We start from the raw sequence: 23,388 nt of genomic DNA on the forward strand, positions 1-23,388 counted from the left end.
GGGCTACTCTTCGTTGTGGTGTGCAGGCTTCTCATTGCAGTGGCTTCTCTTGTTGCAGAGCACAGGCTCTAGGCATGTGGGATTCAGTAGCTGCAGCACGCGGGCTCAGTAGCTGTGGCTCGCGGGCTCTAGAGCGCAGGCTCAGTAGTTGTGTTGCACAGGCTTAGTTGCTCCGCGGCATGTGGGATCTCCCCAGACCAGGGCTCGAACCTGTGTCCCCTGCATTGGCAGGTGGATTCTTAAACCCTGCACCACCAGGGAAGTCCCCACTTGTGTGTATCTTAAGTGATGCAATTGAAGGCAGGGCTATAAAGAGTCCAAGGGGAATCTGAGCTTACATTAGTGCTGTAGGATGCAAAAGAGAAGCCCACTCTGGCTCTTGAGACAATGATTGGACACCTGCCAAGGGTGCTGCACTGTGTGCTTCTGGACTACATGTGCATAGAAAGCACAGGGCAATGATCAATTGACGGTCATTGCCCACTTCAAACAATTCAGAATCTATCCAGAGGCTAGCTGAAAACTGGCTTAAGAAATAACAATGGCATGAGCATTGTTATCAAATACAAGAAACAATAACAATAATGAACATTAGCAGTGTTCTACAGATTACAAAGTATCTTCAAACACAACCCTTTCCATCTTCATAATGGAAAACCACCAGACGAGTAGTCTTGCTGTTGTTATTATTACTACTACCTCCAAACCTGGAGACGTAGGTTGGTTGAGAGAACTACTCCTGTCACTCATCTGAGCCAGGACTCACGTGCAGTTGTCACTCCAAGCCCTGGGCACACTCCCCTAGTCAAAGATGCTGATCCTCAACAGTTTGATGCTCTCTGCTGAGCTCTTGCATCACACACAGTTGAGTATGTAAGGTAAAAAGTGGACTCAGAGATACGAGCCGCTTACTCCATACAGAAGATTACCTCTCTGCCCAGAACAGGGACGCTCACTCAGTAACAAAAGTGTGTGTGAATGGGGCTTCCCTGGTGGCGCAGCGGTTGAGAGTCCGCCTGCCAATGCAGGGGACACGGGTTCGTGCCCCGGTCCGGGAAGATCCCACATGCCGCGGAGCGGCTGGGCCCGTGTGCCACGGCCGCTGAGCCTGCGCGTCCGGAGCCTGTGCTCCGCAACGGGAAAAAGTGTGTGTGAAGGACCAAATCTCTGATTCTTTAGAGACTACCTGATTTAAGCCGTTGAACTGGAATGCATTTGGTGTGGACCTACGGAACTTTTGTACTCTTATACTTGATAAGTTCAGCCCTTGTTTCCTATGAGACCAAAACCACTCAGACTCTTTCCTCAAGAGCTTTTCTGAACTAAGTGTCACACAGACTTCTTCAGTAGGTGAAGATGAAGGGATTCGGAGTAACGGGTAGGGCAACTGAATAAGGATCCTCTTAGAATTGTGAGCAGGAAAATGGAAGAATGTTATCACCTGTAATTGCTTTCATGATTGAATCTCCTTGTGCCCTACCTTACCCCATGAACATTCACTATTTTTACTGCCTGACCTAAGCACAGATGTATCTGAGAAAGCAACCATGACTGTGATTTTCAAGTATGTTTATCCAAAAAACCTTATAAATGTGCAGGCTGCTGAAAAAAGAGCTGAAAGGAAGATTGTTATGCTCACCTAAATGTTGCACTGAGGTGTATGAGGACTAAACCAAAGAAAAATGATGGCTATCATATTCCACAAGGGAAATGTGTGTTAAATATTCTTTGTTTAATATTCTACTTAAGTTTTCTTGAACAGGTAAAGCCTTTTTCACTTCTTAAACTGCATTACTAGAGCCTACAGGGAGGCTCAGACCTAAATTTGTTAATAGAATATACTCCGAGCTTAAATGGGTGTATGTGATTTGGGGAAGCAGGTACTTGGTTACTGCTAGATGGATCTCACATTTGCTCCAGTTTGATTTGCGAGAGGCTATTCTTAAATTGTTCTACTTATTAGTTATTCTGATCTCTAGGGTGCCCATTTATGGAATGCTGGAGGGGAGCATAACATTAGGAGCAGAGTTTTCTTAATGCAAAATGGGAAATCTGCATGAACTTTTAAACAGAACTTTGAATGCACTCCAATCTGGAACACATAATTATTTCACGCTGACTGAAATCAAGAAGTAAATATGTGACTATACTCACAGATGTAATTACAAATTACAACCTGTGCCTCATCATTGCCATCTACTCAAAGACACTCTGCTGGATTTCTTAAAACGACTCCTTTTCTCTGTAATTTAATGGAATTTTGAGTATAATGTAACACTATGCCATTTCTAGGCAATTTATGATGCCTGGTGACATTGGTTAGAAGTTGAGGAACGTTTCTGATGACACGAAAATATTTTCACAAGCACACACAAACATTTTTTTCTCTCCTTTTCTGTTTATTTAATTGTCCTTTTAAAACCAGGAGAATAGGAATAGCCTACAGTAACTCCTGGATTCCTTTTCAGAAGTGTGACTAAATATTGAAACTCATCCTTTGATAAATACAGTTTGAATTATTTTTCCATAAATGCATGATAACCTATGTTTGTCAGAAAGAAACCCATTTGCCACTTTCCTGTCCATTAACTCAGCCTCTGAGATATTGCTTCAGATTTTCCCTTTGTAGCTGGCATCTTTCCACCTAGAAAAATATCATATCTTTTGTGAATCTGAAGTTTTCACTTATTTATAAGAATTTAAAATAAACCCAATTCTAGTCCTGTCCCCAGGTAATCCTACTAATTGTAATTCTATTTTATTTAGAAAATACTTATTTATGCTTTTGTTTTAGGTCTCCAAACTAGTCATTTATCCATGACAGAATTTGTTCTTCAATCCTTTGATAACTTTTAAAAAGAAAAGTCTTCCTCAAAAACTCTGCCCTGACCAAATGCTTGCTTGTCTCCTTAGAGGAAAATAAACCCTTCCCCCAATAAATTATGTTTCTTGTCATTTAATGAATCTCTACTTAATCTTGGCTTCCAACTGCATTCCAGGTATAGAAATAAAGCATTTTAGGCTGTAGTTTCTATTTCAGTAACCCTTCCAATGAATGGAGGCCATTCTGGAAATCCATCAAGAATGTCCTACCACAGCACTACAACTGGGAAACCTTTTCTTACCTTTTCTCCATGTACACTAATCCTTACATTTTAACACCCAAATTAACTTTTTTCTCCTCTGTGAAGTTCTCTATGATTCATTCTACTCCTATTTGAGAAGTAACTCATCCTGCTTGCATGAGCAAAACCAAGTATATTTGAGAATCAGTGACTAGAAACACTTTATCCTCAGAGTCCCGAGGTGTAGAAAACAGGTTGGATGGGCCCATAGAGACATTTTAAGGTGAGTAGGCAGAATAGTAGGAGAGTTTTTGTTGAACAGCTTTGACCACTTCATTGCACAGTGGCTTTGGAGTCAAACAAATCTAGGATGGACGCAGCTAAATGAATACAAATTAATTACTTCTATCAATATAAGGCTATTCATGTACTCTAGTTCTTCTTGAGTGAGGTCTGCTGATTTGCACCTCTTTAGGAATTTGTCAATTTTATGTGTTGTTTATAATATACCCTCATCATCCTTTAAATGTTGGGGCTGATAAAAAACAAAATTAAGGATAGACTCATTGAATGTGTAAGAAAAAAAATTTGTTGGATTTGTAGTGAGGTTCCCTTTTTCATTTGTAATATTGTTCATTAGTGTTTTCTCTCTCTTTTCTTTTTTCATATTCTGTCTGGATAAAGTTTTGTCAAGTTTATTAATCTTTTCAAATAACCAGTTTTTAATTTATCTGATTTTTTCCTATTGTTTTTCTGTTTACTCTTTCATTGATTTCTGTTCTGATCTTCATTATTACCTTCCTTCTGCTTATTTTGAGTTAAATTTGCTTCTCTTTTCCTAGTTTTATTGATATCCTTGTTTTAAAACCTTTCTTATCTAATATAAGCATTTAGTGTTTTAAATCTGTTTCTAAAACTGCTTTGACTTCATCCCACAAGTTTTTATATATACATTTTATGTTCATTTTCATTCTGTTCAAAACATTTTCTAAATTTTCTTGTGATTTCTTCTTTTACCCATAGATTTAGAATGTGTCATTTGGGGATATTTGGAGATTTTCTAGATAACTTTGTAATTGAATGTTGTTTAATTCCTGCTCTCCATATGGTCCTGAGTTTGAAGTTGTGACTTTATCTCCTCTCTAGGCTATGATGATGAGTCCCTAGTACTATTTGACCCCTGAAATGTGCCCTCCAGCTTTATGCCCCACCCTTTTGCCCTTCAGTAGTCCCCGTGGGGCTCATCTGGATGTGTCTGACTCCTCATCTTCTACATGATGTGATAGAGGAATCACAAGCAATGATAAATTTCATAGGAAATCAAATGTGGATCAATTAAAAGACCACCAAAGTGCATTAAGGGTTTGGAAAAGATTAGACAAATAATATACAGAGTGAATTTCTCAAGAAATACTCATTAACTGAGGAATAGGGCACTGAAAATGTATAATGGGGTTTTATGCAAACTTGAGAATTAACAGAGTTGATAAGATCAAGGTACCAAGGACTTTCAATCGTTAGTAAGACCCTTCTTTGACATAACTCCACAATTCTTTCAAAATTATCTTCTCATTTTTTCCATTTGCTTCTTAGTACAGATATCAAAAGACTGGTATGAATTAGATATTCTATTTGATACCAGAGTCACAGCAGAAAATATTATCAGGTTCAGGAAAGGTGTAACCCTCGTTCTTCATCAATGATTGTAATCACACCTGACATTGGCAATTCCTCTAACATCCAGACAATATCAACTTATTGTTTACAATTATAACTATACAGTACAACCTAATCTATTTCCCAACTTTTCAAAACTTAAATTCATGTTACTAATGTTTCAGGTGTGAGAATTATAACAAGGAGAAGGTTTTTTTTTTTAATTACAAAGAGTTCTTATTTTTTAGAGATACATACTGAAATATCTGCCCGTAAAATATTTTTATAAAAATGTAAATTTGGAACTACCCTGGTGGCACAGCAGTTAAGAATCCACTTGCCAATGCAGGAGAGACAGGTTCAATCCCTTGTCCAGGAAGATCCCACATGCCGTGGACCAACTAAGACTGTGCGCCACAACTACTGAGCCTGCGCTCTAGGGCCCATGAGCCACAATTACTGAGCCTGCGTGCCACAACTACTGAAGCCCACACGCCTAGAGCCCGTGCTCTGCAACAAGAGAAGCCACCGCAATGAGAAGCCCGCGCACCTCAACGAAGGGTAGCCCCTGCTCACTGCAACTAGAGAAAGCCTGCACGCAGCAACAAAGACCCAACACAGCCAAAAATAAGTAAATAAAAATAAATAAAAATATAAATATATATATATATATAAATTTAACTACTTCTTTATTGAAAGAGACTATACCTGAAAATTTTTTCAATTACTCTCAAATGAAGAGTATGTGATAGAATTTTAATATATCAGTACATGTGGAAAAACAGCTCAAACATATAGGATCTCATGTCTATATCCTCTCCATATAAAGTCTTCAGACAGATATCTCAGACAATGATGTACAAACAAACCAATTCATAAAACCAACTCCTCATAATTTGAGGAAAGTCATAATTGATCTCCACGGAAGCCAGACCCTATAAAGTATATTCTCTTTATGGCATCTGGAGCAAATCACCAACAAACAAGGGATATGTTTAAACAGGCAATTTTAAAAACTTGAGGATGTCACTTAATTTGATTACAGATAGAGCTGGGGCCTACCTTAGGTTGGCCCCCTCAGTGTTTCCTAACTCGTGATTCCCCTTTTAAGACGGCCTGAAAGAAGGAAAAATCGACTAGCCCTGATTAATAAGTTGTGTCTGCATGCACAAATGAAAAGGGTAACCTCTGAGCTGAATTTTGTCTCTCTCTACTCAAGAAGCACAGGGTCCTTACTCATTTGTAAAAATAATATTTATTTCTATTCCTGTGTATTTATTAATATAAATACATCACCAACTGTATTTATAGAGTTTAAACCAGCATAGTTCAAAGACTACGAAGGTGCCAGGTATTTCCATCAATACTTTTGTGGTCATTGATTTTTTTTAAATCAGCAAATTAGTTTCTAATGCTGCTGAAGGTGACCAATATAATTTGCTTTTTTGTATTAATGCTATGACACTATCTGGCATCACTAACTGAAAGAGGATTGATTACACTATGTTAAAAGTTTTGGGATATAAGGTTTTTTTTAAATGTTTTATAATCACAAAATACGTCCTAGAGATAAAAATCAGATTCCATTTTATAATCAACGTGCCTTGGGATACTTGGCTGAACCAGAAAAAGGATAAGGCAAAGCCGAAGGAAAAAAGGAAACAAATGGAAGGCTAACATTGAGGTTTTATCTCTCAGGAAGGACAAAAACCAGTCCTATAATCAAAACTTGTGGTTATTTATTATCGACATGGCAGAGAGACTGAATTTAAAAAATCTTTCCATCTGTCCACACTCTGTGTGCTGCTGCTCTGAGGAAAAATAAGTATATCCTGGGTTGACACCAAGAATACTGGGTTTACTATTAGTGATGTTCTCACTAAGATGCCTCAATCAACCCTTCTGCAGTCTAAAAAAATATAAATATATCCTGGGTTGACACCAAGAATACCGGGTTTACCATTAATAATGATCTCACTAAGATGCCTCAATCAACCCTTCTGCAGTCTAAAAAATGTAAATAAAAGTTAGATGACGGATTGTGAATTGATCAGGAGCTTTGATGTCATGTTTAGCATTTGGGTTTTTGTTTCGTTTTGTTTTGTTTTGTTTTGTTTGTTTGTTTGGGCCTGTTCTGCAACTCTTAATGGCTAGAATTCCATTTCAATCACAACAGGAACTAAAGAATTCTGAACACTACACAGTCCCAGTTTTTAAAATGAAGCCTGAAATATCACTTAGAACAATGGCTGGGGAAGAAAACAACCATAAAGTTTGTTTTGTTTGACAGTGACTGACAATGATATTATTGTCTACACATGTCTGTCTGTAAATACTGCTGTGCACCATGCAGCTCTTTCCCCTGGAGTATAATCCAGCCCTGGAAATAGTAGATCAAGCCGTCACCATGGACACCGAAAAATCTGGCCAAGTGACCTAAAATGTAGGTTGTGAATAAAATTGTGTTGGTATCTGTTGCTGCGACTGATGTCAGTGCTCTGTCTTTCTCATTAGGAAGAGTAGCCCTGAAAAGGGGCCCAGTGTTCCCGGAGATCCCAATCCCCATGGGTCCTGCTCTCATCCTTTACCTGCCTTGGCTCCACAGGCTGTCCTGAGGTCCTGGACCCACAGGTTGTGCTGTTCATCCACACAGGAATCCAACAGTACCACTGCTAGTGCCAACTATTTGTCTCTGAGATACTCACATCCGGCCTCTAAAGATTTATTAGTTTCTTTATCTCAACCAAGTGTGAAAAATCTCTTTTACATTTGTTTTGGCTGAAACAAAATGCATGATCCAGAAAACTAAGAGGAAAACAAGGAATTTAAAAACAAACTTCAATTCGAGTTCTTGTTCTACCTCTAACTCACTACAGACCTTAAGTAGTTACCTGACTTTTCATTATTCATTCAACCAACATGTGCTGAGGGCTTACTGCGCCAGATATGCTTAGGCAACAGGTATGCAAAGAAAAATGGGAAACAATTCTTGTTCTCAAGGAGCTCACAATGAAAAAGAGAAGACTGACACACACGCCAATGTTCACAATGCTGGGTGAGACAGATCATGATAGGAGGAAACAGAGGAGAAAGAGGGTCATCTCACCAGACTGGGAAGGTCACGATGGGCTTCCAGGAGGAGTAGAGTCTGAAATGAGGCCTGAAGGATGAGTGAGAGACGTTCAGTCCACAGGAGAAGGAGAGGAGAGGAGAGTGCAGAAGGAGGAAAGGGTGAAATGATAATGGACTTGGAAAGGAGAAAATGTTATCCTGGCACACTACTTGACCCAGCATGAAAAAGTGTCATAATAATATAAATGCCATTAGTTAGCTTTTAAAGGCAAACTGTAGATAAAAGTATTGTTGATGGTTTCAAAAACAGTTAATAACATTTCAGTGTTAACACTATTTAACCATGTAAAAGAAAATTATTACATTTACCTTATGACTTAGTTATTCCACTGCTGGGTATTTACCTGAGAGGACTGAAAATGTATGTCCTCACAGAGACTAAAATAAAGATGTTCTTAGCAGCTTTATTCATATTAGCCCAAACTGGAAACAACTCAAATGTCTATTAACAGTGCAATGAATAAACAAAGTGTGTATATTTATACAATGCAATATTTTTCAGCAGTTAAAAAAAATGCAGCAACATGGATGAATCTCACAGACATTATACTAAGAGGAAAGAAGCCAGACACACACACACACAAAATCCACTGTGACTTTATCTATGTAATTTCTAGAAGAGGAAAATCTATTCCATAATGGAAAAGGTCAGATAAACTGTTGCCTCTGGAAGGGGCAGAGGACTGACTAGGAAGGAGCGCAGGGGTCATTTCTCAGGTGATGAAAATGCTAGAGATGTGGGTTACACAGGTGTAGGTGCTGATTAAAACTCATTGAATTGCACAGGTAAGACATGTGGCTTTCACTGTATGTTTTTGACATAAAAAATGAGAACAAACACTAATTAGTAATTTTGCTTTTTTTCAATGGTATAAATTAGCCATTCTGAGGCTACCTCCTGTATATTCCAGGCTTGAGCAAAATTCTAGGCTTCTGAAAATAATGGGAGCCAGGTTTTTTGTTGTTGAGGGATGGGATAACCAACACAGAAAGTAAGAGGACTCTGCTGTGCGATACGGCAGCTATTAGCCACATATGGCTCCTGAACCCTTGAAATGTGGCTAGACCAAACTGAAGATGTGCTGTAAGCATCAAATATACACTAGCTTAGGAAGAACTTACTACAAGGGGAAAAAAAGTGCAACATCTCACTAATAACGTCTTATTTGATTATATGTTGAAATGGTAAAAATTAGGATACATTGTATTAAATAAATACATTATTAAAATAGATTTAAATTGTTTCTTTACTTTTTTAAACATGGCAACTAGAAAGTTTATAATTACATATGTGGCTCACACTTGTACCCATTGCACAGTACTAAACTATAATGTAGCTTGTGCTGTTGGACTGGAATTGCAGCTATTATATTCCAATATGTGAACTCATAGTTTGATCTATCTATCTATCTATCTACTTATCTTTTTTCCTCTGAAAGGGCCTGGAAATAATGCCATACCAGTAGAAATGAGCACACTTAGCACTCAGATATTGGTATCATTCTCTATTAAAACAAAATATAGCTGCTTGGAGAAATGGTTGATTTCAGGGCTGGGGCAGAGAAAGTACAAGATGAGCTTGGAACATCATACTTCACAAAAAAGTAAAGGATTTTTAAAAAAATAATGGGGTATGTAAAAATGACACAGAAGGATTACTGGGGCTTCCCCTAGCCAAATCTAGGCTAATTTGAGCATCAAAATAAATGACGACAGTAATGGATCATAACCTATTTAATAAAATAAGAATCCGTGAGTCCCTATCCAAATAAATAAATAAGTAAGAAGGGACAGTGCTTCCTTAGAGTAGAATATCAACTAATAAAGAAAAACAATCATGGAGACAGAAGATCATCAATGGATACTAAAACTAGTTGGGTAAAAGTTTTATGAGAAATAACGTTATTTACCTATTTTCAAAGTGTCTCCCCATATATTAATTTCAAAGAAAAAAATATATATTTAGTTTAGAAGAATAATTTTTCAAAAAGACACATGCACCCCAATGTTCACTGCAGCACTATTTACAATAGCCAGGATGTGGGAGCAACCTAAATGCCCATCACCAGACGAATGGATAAAGAAGATGTGGTACATATATACAGTGGAGTATTACCCATAAAAAGGAACGAAATTGGGTCATTTGTAGAGACATGGATGTCACACAGAGTGAAGTAAGTCAGAAAGACAAAAACAAATATCATATATTAATGTGTATATGTGGAATCTAGAAAAATGGTACAGCTGAACAGCTTTGCAAGGCAGAAATAAAGACACAGATGTAGGGAACAAATGTATGGACACCAAGGGAGGGAAGTGGAGGGGGCGTGGTGGGATGATTGGGAGTTGGTATTGACATATATACAGTAATATGTGTAAAACAGCTAACTAATAAGAGCCTGCTATAAAAAATAAATAAATAAAGTTCAAAAAAAAGAATAATTTTTGAACTTTACAATTGAAAGAATTATCAAGATAAACCCAGAATTAATTATACAATCTTGCTGCCTTTGAGTTTTTAAATATCACTGAGAGATTAAAACTATCCCCCAACCCCAAATCTGATGAAGGAAAATTAACCTTATCTAAGTGTGGTTTATGAATCACCCTTACAGTCATCTGAATTCTTTTTACAAAATCTTTGTAAGATATAAGAGGCAGAAAGCCTTCAAGCCTTCACATCCCAAGGAACATGGCAGCAGTGGGTGCAATTAAAAATATTATTTACAGGGCTTCCCTGGTGGTGCAGTGGTTGAGAGTCCGCCTGCCGATGCAGGGAACGCGGGTTCGTGCCCCGGCCTGGGAAGATCCCACATGCCACGGAGCGGCTGGGCCCGTGAGCCATGGCCGCTGAGCCTGCGCGTCCGGAGCCTGTGCTCCGCAACGGGAGAGGCCACAACAGTGAGAGGCCCACGTACCGCAAAAAAAAAAAAAAAAAAAATTATTTACAGAACTAATTAGCAAATTTAATCAGGAAACAAGTGAGAATAAGAATACATAAAATTACAATGTAATTTTTCATAGTTATACTTCTTATTGTCACTTTTTAAAATGATATAATTTTAAGTAGTGTCAGAAATCCTTGGTAAACCTTGCACTGACACTTCTAAAAAATACTTCATGTAATTTTGAAAACAATAATTATAAAGTTAAAAAAATTTCATAGTGACAGGTCAAAAAATAGGAAACTACCTATAAAATTAGATATTCTATATATATATACATTTTTTGGTCACACAGCATGGCTTGTGGGATCTTAGTTCCCCGACCAGGGATTAAACTTGAACCTGGGCCCCAGCAGTGAAAGCACAGAGCCCTAACCACTGGACTGCCAGGGAATTCCCCTGGATATTCTATTCTTAAACAGACTGTACAACAAAAAAGCCAAGTTTATTGCCCAGCTAAATAACTTTGATATTAAAAAAACAATAATGCCATTACCTACACATACACCATAGGCAGAACAATTTAAATCAAGTAACAAATAGGCACTAACTATGATATCTAGCCTCAAAATTAAAAATTCAATCATATGTCAATAGCTGTATAAACACAAGAAGCTGTATAAACACAAGAAGATCAAGTTGATTTATTTATTAATTTGTCTGTTTGATTATTTATAAGATAACCTCTTTGGGGTGTGGCCAAGATGGCAGAGTAGGAAGACTCTGAGCCCACCTCCTCCCATGGGCACACCAAAATTACAGCTACTTACAGAATAAAAATCTATGAGAACGACCTGAAGGTTAGCAGAAAAGATCTTCCACAACTGAAGACATAAAGAAGGAACCACACCAAGACAGATAGGAGCGGCAGAGATGCAGTATAGTCAGGACCAACACCCCCGGATCAGCGACCCTAAAGGGAAGAATATCACAACTGCAGAGGTCCTCCCCAAAGAGCGAAGGGTCCAAGCCCTACATCAGGCTCCCCAGTCCAGGGGTCATGCACAAAAAAGACGAGTCCCCAGAACATCTGGCTTTGAAGGCCATTAGAAAACAAAGACTCCACTTTTAAAGGGTGCAAAAGAGTTTCACATGCTCTGAGTATGAGCAAAGAGGCAGTAGTTTGAAAGTAGCCTGGGTTAGACCTACTTGCTAATCTTAGAGAGACTGCCAGAGAGGCAGGAGGTAACTGGGACTTCGCCTGAGAACAGAGACTCTGATGGCAGCCAATTTTGGAGCTCGATCTACCTTGATGACACCTGCACTGGCAAGCACCATTTTGGAATCCTCCCTCTGGCCTAATAGGTGCTGGAGCTTAAGCTGCCCACCAGTGGGCCAACAGCCACTGCAAGAGACAGAACCTCACAGCCAACTGAGCCAAAGGCAAACCCCAACTACCAGCATGCCCAAAGTAATCGACCCCACCACAACAAATAAACCCATGCAGCCCACATATGGGGCACCCCTAAAGCATATCATTATGGTGACCACAAGAAAGCACGCTGATGGGCCCCAAAGGACATCTCCTATATAAGGCCACTTCTCCAATATCAGGAGACATAACCACCTACCTAATACATAGAAATAAACACAAAGAATTAGACAAAATGAGGAGACAGAGGAATATGTTCCAAATGAAGGAACAAGACAAAAACCTCAGAAAAAGAATAAAGTGGAGATAAGCAATCTATCTGCTTGATTAATGATGGTCATGATTAAAGGTGCTCACCAAAGTTAGGAGAAGAATGGATGAACACAGTGAGAATTTCAACAAAAGAGTTAGAAGCATAAAGCAGTACCAAACAGAGCTGAAGAATACAATAACTGAAATAAAAAAATACACTAGCAGGAATCAACAGTAGATAGATGATACAGAGGAATGGGTCAACAAACAGGAAGACAGAGTAGTAGAAATCACCCAAGTTGAACAGGAAAAAAAAAGAATTTAAAAAAATGAACCCAGTTTAAGAGACCTCAGGGACAACCTCAACTATACTAACATTCACATTATAGGCATCCAAAAAGGGGCAGAAAACTTATCTGAAGAAATAAGAGATGAAAACTTCCCTAACTTGGAAAGGAAACAGATATCCAGGTTCAAGAAGGACAGAGTCCCCAACAAGATGAATCCAAAGAGGTCCAAAGCAAGACATATTATAATTAAAATGACAAAAATTAAATATAGAGAATATTAAAATCAGCAAGGGAAAAGAAATTAGTTACATACAAGCAAACTCCCATAAGGCTATTAGCTGACTTTTCAGCAGAAACTGCAAGCCAGAGGGAGTGGTATGATACATTGAAAGGAAAATCCTAAAACCAAGAACATTTTACCTGGCATATTATTCAGATGTAAAAGACAAATAAAGAATTTTATACACAAGCAAAAGTTAAAGAGTTCATCACTAAACTAGTCTTACATAAAATGTTTAAAGGGGCTCTTCTAAGCAGAAAAGGTTACAACTAGAAATATGACAATTATGAAAGACAAAAATCTCATTGGTAAAGGCAAATATACAGTACAGGTGATATATCAACCAAGTATAAAGTTAGTAGGAAGGTTAAAAGACAAAAATAGTAAACTTATCTATATCCACAATAACTAGTTAAGGGACACACAAAACCAAGAGATGTAAAATACAATGTCAAAAACATTAAACATGGAGGGTGGGTAAAAATATAGGGTTTTTAGAATGCATTCAAACTTAAGAGATCAATTTAGAATAATCATATATAAGATATTCATCAAATCACAAGAAGAAAAGAACAATAACAAACTGAAAAAAATTCACAAAATGGCAATAAGCACATACCTATCAATAAGTACTTTAGGGCTTCCCTGGTGGCGCAGTGGTTGAGAGTCCGCCTGCCAATGCAGGGGACACGGGTTCGTGCCCTGGTCTGGGAAGATCCCACATGCCATGGAGCGGCTAGGCCCGTGAGCCATGGCCACTGAGCCTGCGCGTCTGGAGCCTGTGCTCCACAACAGGAGAGGCCACAACAGTGAGAGGCCCGCGTACCACAAAAGAAAAAAAAAAAAAAAACTAGGAAAGTGAATTCAGCAGTACATTAAAATGATCATACACCATGATCAAGTGGGATTTATCCACAAATCAATATCCACAAATCAACCTATGTGATACACCACATTAACAAATAGAAGAATAAAAATCATATGATTATCTCAATAGATGAAGAAAAAGCTTTGGACAAAATTCAACATCAATTTTATGATAAAAACTCTCAACAACGTAGGCATACAAGGAACATACCTCAACATAACAGAGATCATATATGACAAACCCACTGCCAACATCACACTCAATGACGAAAAGCTGAAATCATTTCCTCTAAGATCAGGAATAAGACAAGGATGCCCACTCTCACTACTTTTACTCAACATAGTATTGGAAGTCCTAGCCACAGCAATCAGACAAGAAAAAGCAATAAAAAGAATCCAAATTGGAAAGGAGGAAGTAAAACTGTCACTGTTTACAGATGACATGATACTATATATAGAAAATTCTAAAGATGGCACCCCAAAACTAGTAGAACTCATCAATAAATTCAGTAAAGTTGCAGGATACAAAATTAATATACAGAAATCTGTGGCATTTCTATACACTAATAATGAACTATTGGAAAGAGAAATTAAGAAAACAATCTCATTTACAATTGCATCAAAAAGAATAAAATTCCTAGGAGTAAATCTAACCACTGAGGTAAAAGACTTGTACTCTGAAAACTATCAGACATTGATGAAAGAAACTGAAGAGGATACAAACAAATGGAAAGATACACTCTGCTCATGGATTGGAAGAATTAATATTGTTAAAGTGACTATACTACCCTATGTAATCTACAGACTCAGTGCAATCCCAATGGCATTTTTCACAGAACTAGAACAAACAATTCTAAAATTTGTGTGGAAACACAAAAGACCTCTAATAGCCAAAGCGACCTTGAGAAAGAACAATGCTGGAGGTATCACAATCCCTGGTTTCAAACTACACTACAAAGTTACAATAATCAAAACAGTATGGTACTGGCAGAAAAACAGACACATAGATCAATGGAACAGAATAGAGACCCCAGAAAGAAACCAAAGTTCATATGGTCAATTAATCTACAACAAAGGAGGCAAAAATACACAACTGGGAAAAGACAGACTCTTAAATAAATGTTGTTGGGAAAACTGGACAGCTACATGCAAAAGCATCAAACTGGACTACTTTTTCACACCATATACAAAAATAAACTCAAGATGGATTAAAGACTTAAATGTAAGACCTGAAACCATAAAAGTCCTTTTAAAAAAAACCCATAGTAAGTAATTTCTTTGACATTGGATTTAGCAATATATTTTTTTGATCTGTCTCCTCAGGCAAGCAAAACAAAAGCAAAAATAAACAAATGGGACAATATCAAACTAAAAGCTTTTGCTTAGTGAAGGAAATTGCCAATAAAATGAAAAGGCAGCCTACTGAGTGTAAGAAGGTATTTGCAACTGATATATGTGATAATGGGTAATACCTGAAATACACAAAGAACCCATACAACTCAACATCAAACAAACCAGCAACCTGATTCAAAAATGGGCAGAGGACCTGAACAGCCATTTTTCCAAAGGAGGTATGCAAATGACCAACACACATATGAAAAGATGCTCAACATCTCAAATCATCAGGGAAATGCAAATCAAAACCACAATGAGATACCATCTCACACCTGTCAGAATGGCTATCATCCAAAAAAGACAACAAATAACAAGTGTTGGCGAAGATATGGTGGAAAAGGAACCCTGTGCACTGTAAATTGATGCAGCCACTATGGAAAACAGTTTGCAGTTTCCTCAACAAATTAAAAATAAAACTACCATATGATCCAGAAATTTCACTTCTGGGTATTTTCCCAAAGAAAACCAAAACACTAATTCCAAAAGATATATGAACACCAATGTCCATTGCAGCATCATTTAAAATAGCCAAGATATGGAAGCAACCTAAGTGTCCATGGATGGATGAATGGATAAAGAAGATGTGATACACACACACACACACACACACACACACACACACACACACACACACACACAATGGAATATTACTCAGCCATTAAAAATGAAATCTTGCCATTTGTGACAACATGGATGACTCTAGAGGGCATTTTGCTAAGTGAAATAAATCAGACAGGAAAAGAAAAATACTGTCTGATCTCAGTTATATGTGGACTCTAAAAAACAAAACAAACAAACAAAGCAAAATGAAAACAGACTCATAGATACAGAGAACAGATGGATGGTTGCTAGAGCAGAGGCAGGTGGAGGGCTGGGTGAAACAGGTGAAGGGAATTAACAGTATAAATCTCTAGTTACAAAATGAATAACCCACAGGGATATAATATACAGCATAAGGAATATGATCAATAATATTGTAGTAACTTTGAATGGGGACAGATGGTACTTGACTTACCGTGGTGTTCATTTTGTAATGTATATGCAAATGTCAAATTACAATGTAGTATACCTGAAACTAACACAATATTTTACATCAACTATATTTAAATTTTTAAAAAGATAACTTCTTTTCAAAAGATTTTAGTTGCTTACAACAGAGGGCCTGCAGAATCTGTATCAAAATGAAATACAAAAACTTACCATGTTAGACCTGTGGCAGGTTCGGACATGAAGAGGAAGCTGCTTGCTTTCCAGAGTTCTCTGAAAAAGCAAAAGAATGCCCATGATATCTAGTAGTTGACTCCAAGGGAGCTTAAAAAGACAAAAGGAAGCTTCTTTATGAAAGAGTTAAGTGCTATCATCAGGAATGCGGGTAGGAGTGCAGGAATAAAATTTGAATAAATAAATAAATGGCAAGAAAAACTGGCAGAGACTATGCATCTTTGAACTTCAAATTAACATTTGTCATAAGCTTCAAAAGAGTCCTAAACTCTTCACTGTCCAAAACCTCCTGGCCATCACTAAAACACTTCATGAGGCCGGTGAAGTAACATATTTCACAGGTTCTGTAACACTTAGAAGACCAAGAAAGAACAAACCATCCTGATCTTTAGGTAAATATGGCATCATCTGCAAGTAGAACATAATCAGATTTATTTGATGGTCAAACCCTTCAGAGCTGCAAATAATTTACTGTGTTTTATTAAATTTATTTTCTTCATATTTTGAAAAGAAGAAAATAGTACACTGGCATGTGTGTGTGTTTGTGCTTCTGTGTCTATGTGGAAAATAGCAAGGTTGGCTAATGGAAGAAGAGCATAAAAGACTTTTTTGCAAAATCAACTGAAGGTATCTACAGTGACTACTTTAAAAGTATGATCATCTTTAAAAAAATTTTTTTAACAGTTGAAAACATTATGAAAGAGAAAGAAAATTCAGACCAAGGGAAAAAGAGATAATGTAAGCATGCCAACTCTGAGAATTGTCAGAGTTGCCATGGTTATTTCAAATCTGCTTTGAGCTTCCTAGCAGCCAGGACAATGGGCTCACTAAATTACAAAGCTTTGTTACTGGAATAAGAAAATATTCTAGTTCCTCAGAAAAAGAAAGGCTTTCCTTGATTTTAAATTCCAAAGGTATCTCTCATGTGAAGAAAAAGAATACGGTATAATATAGTATATACTATCTTCAATTGGATTTTTATTGCTAACATCAAATGATTGTTTAAAGCACTGCTGCTCAGTGAAGGCATTTCTGGGAGGTCTAAGGAATCCCCACTAAACATACAGCCCTCCCATGCTCTAGAAATATCACTGTTCTCTGGAGAACACATTAGGATCTTCATGGTACACCTAAGTGAATATATTTTTCCACTTGATTGTATCCTGTCATATAAACATAATCAATAGAATCAACTGTCACAAAATTCACTGATTAGTTTTTTAGATGAACACAGGAACTAAGGCTCTGAAAGTTGGAAAGGATTTCAGAGAGCTCTTGGTCCAATAATAAATTATAGCAGCTAATGTCACAAAAGGCATCTCTGACAATCAGTATAGGAATTTGGCATGCAGGCTGTCATGGACAGTTGGATCACTCTCTCACAAGCCCATCTATCTACTCCACTGCTGTAGACAGTTGTTTTATTATGTTATGCTGAAAACTACTGGACTGTAATTTCCACCCGCTTTTTTTGCGGTACACGGGCCTCTCACTGTTGTGGCCTCTCCCGTTGTGGAGCACAGGCTCCGGACGCGCAGGCTCAGCAGCCATGGCTCACAGGCCCAGCCGCTCCGTGGCATGTGGGATCTTCCCGGACCGGGGCACGAACCCGTGTCTCCTGCATCGGCAGGCGGACTCTCAACCACTGCGCCACCAGGGAAGCCTTCCACCCGCTTTTAAAGTCTGTCCTCCAGATCAACTGAGCAGCTCTCAAGTATAAGAAGACACTTTTGCTTTACCACTTCCGTCTTACCTTCCCTAAGCTAAACATCTTCAGTTTATGCTATTCGTCCATTTAAAATGATGCTGATTACTTTAAAAGTCATATAACACTTTAAATTTTTTTCAGTGCTTTGTATACATGACCTCATGTTTACCTTATACCTATGAATGCTCTACAACAGGTATTTTAATCATAAGAACACTAACTGGCCCCTAGATCATACCACTGGTTTATGGCAGAATGTAGACTAGAAGCTTGGTCTCTTCACTTTCTTCCTATCTCTGTGTTTAAACGATCAGTTTACTACACTGAACACTCATTAACCGCAGTGAATATTCAAGAGAAGAAAGTCTGAAGACATTTTACTCATGTTAAGAAAATAATCAGGAAGACTCATTTATGGTAACTAATACTTGTAAATTTACAATTTTTCCAAGTGTTAAGAATTTTATATAGGTGTTTGGAACTTCTGAAAGATATTTTTAAAGTTTTTCTCTCGTTTTTAGCTAAAATTTTGACAAAACTATAGGTCTGAGTTCAGGTTCATGTTTAGGTTTGAGTTCAGGTTTAAGTTTGCTGATTATCCCAACCATAAGATAATAAAACTAATATAAACCCTCTGGTTTGCCAAATAAAAATAGAATTCTTTGAGTAATAAAAATGTGTGAAGGTTCTAGGACTTTATGTACTTCAGTCAGTTCAGATACCATTTTCCTGCTGTTATTTTTTCCTATATTCATTTTCATCCACTCAATTATTGAGTTCCTGGGCATCTTCTGCTGTCTCTTTTGTGTTCCTAGCAAGAATTATCGGAATTCAAACATTTTCCCTTCAACAGCAACAACAAAAATCCACTGAATACATAAAACTTCACCTGTTGGGGTAAAATCCTCAAGGGCCCTAGAACTATATATACGGTACTCAAAGACACAGAAGCAGCAGTCGTTAATGGTCTGTAATTAAAATCTCAGCTTTAAAATGTGCCTCCAGGGGCATTTCAACAAAGTCCAACTTAAAGAACTTTCACTGTGCCAAGGAGGTGCTCTACTAAGCACGAGCACATTGGAAAGTCAAGTGGTGAGAGCCCACCCTCATCCACTGTAGGAGGCCGTGTGCATCACTGCGGGAACTCCCGGAGCGCAAGCTGACACTGCAGCGACAGGGCGGAAGGAGAACTGAAGAGGCTCTGCACTTCTACGGACATGGAGCACAAACCTCTGATGATGTGATGAATTGAGACTAATAGCAGGTTGCACTACTGGAAATATTAGTCTGATTGCACATTGTCTAAGTAGAATGAGCCTGCTCTTCAGTGTCTTTTTTCCTTTCCAAATGTGTCCAAATGTCAATTTGAGCCATTTTCCTAAGGAACAAACTAAATGGCCATCAGAATACAGAAAACGAAAACGAGTCAAAATGGCCACAGAGAGAAGCAGACTCGGAAGCCACGTGTGATATTTAGATCAACCAGCCTCTCCTCGGGATACTGACCCAGCCACCAGCCAGGCCCACTTCCAGTGTTTAGTCTTGCAGGCAATCCCCTGTCATTGGGCACCAGTAATTCAAGTTACCATGCTACCAAAATACGGCATTGGTTCCTTCATCCTGCATCTTCCTGGGATTCTTTACTACTCCCCAATCTTGGTCGTGCTTTCTTTCTAGAAGTGACAAAACCATATATATATATTTGGCCGTGCAGTGTGGAACACGGGATCTTAGTTCCCTAACCAGGGATCAAACCCGTGCCCTCTGCAGTGGAAGCGCCACAGCCTTAACCACCAGACTGCCAGGGAAGTCCCAACAGAATCGTTGAAACGGAGCAGGCTTTAGAGGGAAATAGTCTGCTTTTATGCTAGGTTCGCCTACCTACAGGGAAAGGATGTTTATTCCAGGCTCCTGATGTTTTTCCTTGCATCTAGAGAGACCTCAGCTCATGTAACATTCCCAACCTCTTTACTCTTTCACCACTCTGCCTCAGAGAATGAAAAGCAAATTATGTGAATGGTAACTTTGAGAAGAGTAAATAGGGCTTGCTAAGCTCAGCCCCTGCCGTGCTCTCCTTCCTTGAGGAATGGCCACAGTAATGCCCATATTCATGTCTTATCTTCCATGTTGGAAATTTTCCAAGGGCAGGGCCCCACGGGAGGAGACATGTCCACCTGGCCTGGCCCGATAGACCGGTCTGTTTCTGACCAGCAGCACTGGGAAGCCCACAGCTGCTGCACTCCTAAGCCACATCATCTCTCCCAGCCTGAATCAGTAATAAGTATGGTACTCTGATCTCCACCTTGCTCCTTGTCTATCTCTTAAGTGGCTTGGAGCTCAGGACCATGTTTTAACTGTGTTGACCTTGCAAAGCTATTTTACTACAGTCATCATTATCCACTCACATTTGTCAAGTTTTTGAACATCTTGTTCCTCTTCTGGATGTTATTTTACCTACCTGGCAGGAATGTGAATGTAAAGTGCCTAGCACAGGGCTTGGCCTTCAATTAAAGTTTACCTTCCTTTGCTTTTTTTAATTTTAATTTAGTCATCAGCTGTTGTCTTGGTTCCTTCTTCCCTTTAATTTCCTCCAATAAATTGGCTTCTTCTGTCTTGCATCATTGTCTTCCACACTTTCTTATTTCTTCTTTCTGTCTCTAGACACTGCCCTAAATCAACCTAAATTTAGTTCTTAAAGTGTGGTCCCAGAACCAGTAGCGTCAGCATCTTTTGGGAATTTGGTGGAAAGGAAACTCTCAGGTCCTATCCCAGATCTGCTGAATCAGAAACTGTTGGTGGGGGGCTAGCAATTTGTATTTTTACAAGCCCTCCAGGTAATTCTGATGCATGGTCAAGGCTCAGAAGCAGAGGCCAACATCATTCAGTTTCTGCTCAGTTCCATGATTTGTCTCTGCCCACATACTTTTCTTTTTGTGCCTTACTCTCTTTGTGATTACCAACCATTTTGTTTGGTATCATTATCCGTTGTTTCATACCTGAAAGCCCTGATACCCTCCCTCTCCATCCAGAAAGGGGGGGAAAAGGGTGACCATTTGGCCCTCAAATGATTTAAAATTAGGATCTATGGTCTCTTTTATACAGATTTTTTTTGTCCACCCCAAATTATTATACCTAACTTATTGAAAATTTAGGCAACTCAGTTTGTTTTAATTTAGTTTACCAAGTTTTCATTTTCGAAGCCAGTGTATAACATAAACCCACTCACAAATCTGCAAGCCTTTGCTCTGTGTTTTGTTATTAACGGGTAAATAGAAAATCTCCTACCACAGGAAACTACAGGTAGCACTGAAAAAAACTGGTTTTCACAGCACTGGTTTCCGAACAACTTGAAAAGCATCAAGCAACTCAATTATCCTAAAATTGTCATCCAATTTGCTTCTCTGTGGGAAAGCTAGTATTCTTATGTCATGAAGACCAAGAAATTATTTGCTTTCTGGAATATGTGAATATTTTCCTTCCTACCACTGCCGAATCTCTGAAAGAATATCTAGGGGCAGCAAGGATGGGATGGGCATTGGGACCAGGGGCAAGGGGAGAAGAGGTAAATGGGAGCTGAGAAAAAAAAAAAGATGCTTTTCATTTCAAATGACCCCCCAAATGTCACTATTTAATTTGATGAATAAGTTTTAAAATTATCCTTTAGTAAATTTTAGCTAAGTCTAGGTACTTCAAATAATTGAATGGTTCAGGTACTTATTAACTTTCCTCCTTCCATTCCTCAAATATTGATGCAAATTAATTTTCAATCAACAAAATTTATAGACATGCATGAGTCTATAATAAATTAGTGTTCATGTGCAACATTTTGGGGAAATGTCATTCTTTCTCATGCCATTCATTAGGACGCACTTTGAGGGGAAGCAAGTCAACCACTTAAGTTGTAATGAAAAGCATTTAGTATTTATTAGTGTGTAGGAGTCTTGTTCTCAAAGGAGCATTTCACAGCTATTATTCATTCAATCTCAGTTTCCCTGGGAGGGAGGGAAAGGGTGCCCAGTGAGCCAGTCCATGAGTTGAGTCATTGTTCAGATCCATTCCAAAGGACTACTCAGTTACAACTAAACCTAAGTTCAAGTTAAGATTCTCTGGCTAAGGCTTTTCTCTGTGATCTACTCCCACTGGAAACAGCTCAGACATCACTTATCTGGCCTCTGATCACCTTCCACCTACAAGACTCTGGGACGCATACAGGGACAAGAAACCTTGAGGAACAAGAGCCTTCCAGGATAAAGCAGCTGCAACTTCAGATTTCTTCTGAGATTCCCATAGTCCCCATGACAGCCAGATCTTACACCTTACTTTCAATATTCCAAGATCTTTCATTTGGTGATAGTGATGATAGAAGTCCTCCTTTCTGATTTTATCTTCATTGATTTCTATCTTTTGTACTTCCTTCACCTTACAGAAATGACACTTCTGTCTCATTTCTTTCTTAAGTCTTCTTTCTAATCCTAGCTGGTCAAGTTCCCTCTGGTTTCCCTTGCTCTACCAACCAGTCTGGACTCCAGGACGAGTTGCTTCAACACTGTCTTCTTGAACAGTCCTTCCACGTGTTACCTTTTCTGGAGTCTTTCATGTTAATCTTAGCCTCTTTCAACTTCTTTTCCATCTCCACACCTAAGCTACCAAACTTTTGGGAAAGACTCCAAAACCATATCAAATACTTTTCCTCAGCAGTCCTTTCAGACACTCCAGTGGACATTGTACAGCTTCGCGCATGATGGTTACTGCTTTACCCCCCTAAAATACCCCGTTGTTATTCCAGCTTCATTATTCTATGTAGTTAACCTCGCCACTTAATGTTATCACGTCCTTTATGGCCTCCTCCTTCAAATTTTCTTTGTGTGTCCACTCTTTTCTTCCTCATTGTTCAAGAGGGAGCTGTGCCCCTTCTATATTCAATTTAGGCATCCCTTCAACCTTTTCTCCATTCCTTTCCTCAGCTCTCTGTCTCCTCTCTTCATCTCCATCTCTTGAATGCTTCTGTTAGGCCTACAAACACTCTCAATATTCTATGAAAAACAACAAGCAAGGAAGCAGACAAATGTTGGTCTCCTTTCCAGGGCAAATCTATTTGTTCCTGGACCTCTTGAAAACTGGCAAATGCCACACTGTTTCATAGAAATCTCTTTCTTGGGGGCCACCAATGACCTCTAGTCACCAAATCCAATGAACTGTTTTATC

General features: G+C 38.5%; 1 protein-coding gene across 1 annotated transcript in view; it reads right to left on the minus strand.

Annotated features, from left to right (window-relative positions):
• The window catches only part of LMNTD1 (lamin tail domain containing 1), a 455,425-nt gene that overhangs the window by 416,348 nt on the left and 15,689 nt on the right, over positions 1–23,388 (minus strand). Inside the window, exon 3 of the mRNA XM_049694225.1 lies at positions 16,455–16,514. The gene's annotated coding sequence lies outside the window, so the exon portion shown is untranslated. The remainder of the gene's footprint in view (positions 1–16,454; positions 16,515–23,388) is intronic.

The sequence above is a fragment of the Orcinus orca genome, chromosome 11 (assembly GCF_937001465.1).
Source record: "Orcinus orca chromosome 11, mOrcOrc1.1, whole genome shotgun sequence".
NCBI lineage: Eukaryota > Metazoa > Chordata > Mammalia > Artiodactyla > Delphinidae > Orcinus > Orcinus orca.